The following is a 1,133-nucleotide window of genomic DNA, read 5'->3' as shown; positions in this document are numbered from 1 at the left end:
CAATTATTGGTCGCGCAACGAGGAATGTCTCGTAGGCGCAGCTCATCAAACTGTGCCGATTACGTCCCTGCCATTTGTACACACCGCCCGTCGTTGTTTCCGATGATGGTGCAATACAGGTGATCGGACAGTCGAGTGCTTCACTTGACCGAAAGTTCACCGATATTTCTTCAATAGAGGAAGCAAAAGTCGTAACAAGGTAGCTGTAGGTGAACCTGCAGCTGGATCATTTTCCGATGATTTCTGTTACATATATATATATATACATGTGTGTATATATTAATATATATTTTGTTGTATAATATATAATATACACACAAAATTAGGCAACAAACACAAACTCTGGCATAATACACAGTATACTACTATACTGCTGTGTTTGTGTGTATGTGTGTGTTGTTGTTGTTGCCGCGCGGGAGAGGATATAATATAATATATACATATGTACATATTATATTTCATATAGTAGTGGTGTGTATGTACGTGTACACACACAATACACACGCCGTTGTTGTTCCGCCGCACTGCTCTGCTCAACCACCACCACCACTACTACTACTACTACACCATTTCTACTAAAACAATATATATATATATCTACTCTCACGGACTGTGCTACTACTGCTTTTGCTGCTGCTGCTGCTGTGTGGAGGGCGGCGGGGACGAAAGCCGTAGTGTCGTTGTGCGTGTGATGTGGAATTTGTTGTTTAGTAGTGTGGTGGAAAGGAGAAGAGAGGGGAGGGGGGGGTTTAGAGAGAGACAGGGGGAGGAAATGACTGTGTGTGTGTGTGTGTGTGTTGCTGCTGCTGCTGCTGCTGCTGCTTCTCTTCGCACTGATACATCCACACTGTACGTGTAAGCATATATATGTGTATAATATATATTATACACATATATATATATATATACTTGCACGTTACACAGTGTGTTGTGTAGAAAAATGTAATTGCGGCTTGACTTCGTGTGTGCACATATTATAATATGCGTATTTCGTCGTGTGGTTTATATTTAATATATATATATATATTATTATATATTCCGCACGCTTTGCGTGTGTTTTTGTGTGCCGCGTTGTAAAGCACGGCCCAAACAACGTGTCGCGATGGATGACTTGGCTTCCTATTTCGTTGAAG

General features: G+C 41.3%; 2 non-coding genes across 2 annotated transcripts, besides 8 other annotated features; both read left to right on the top strand.

The window, feature by feature from the left end:
• Tc00.1047053508653.20 lies at positions 1-233 on the top strand (the record flags this gene model as incomplete). Its single annotated transcript, XR_008255564.1, has 1 exon — positions 1-233. It is a non-coding gene; the product is annotated as a ribosomal RNA small subunit, 5' partial (ribosomal RNA).
• Positions 1-274: a sequence feature (heterozygous, non-Esmeraldo-like haplotype).
• Positions 248-290: a microsatellite.
• Positions 275-1,133: a sequence feature (areas merged during assembly that could not be assigned to a particular haplotype. This can correspond to areas where the two haplotypes were merged or to regions with more than two copies in the genome that were merged during assembly.).
• Positions 537-578: a microsatellite.
• Positions 614-645: a microsatellite.
• Positions 796-823: a microsatellite.
• Positions 862-908: a microsatellite.
• Positions 1,002-1,038: a sequence feature (AT_rich).
• Tc00.1047053508653.10 lies at positions 1,092-1,133 on the top strand (the record flags this gene model as incomplete). Its single annotated transcript, XR_008255563.1, has 1 exon — positions 1,092-1,133. It is a non-coding gene; the product is annotated as a 5.8S ribosomal RNA (M3), 3' partial (ribosomal RNA).

This window comes from Trypanosoma cruzi, genomic scaffold, assembly GCF_000209065.1.
Source record: "Trypanosoma cruzi strain CL Brener 1047053516995 genomic scaffold, whole genome shotgun sequence".
NCBI lineage: Eukaryota > Euglenozoa > Kinetoplastea > Trypanosomatida > Trypanosomatidae > Trypanosoma > Trypanosoma cruzi.
Note: the sequence above shows the minus strand (reverse complement) of the source record. Positions and strands in the feature narration are given on the sequence as shown.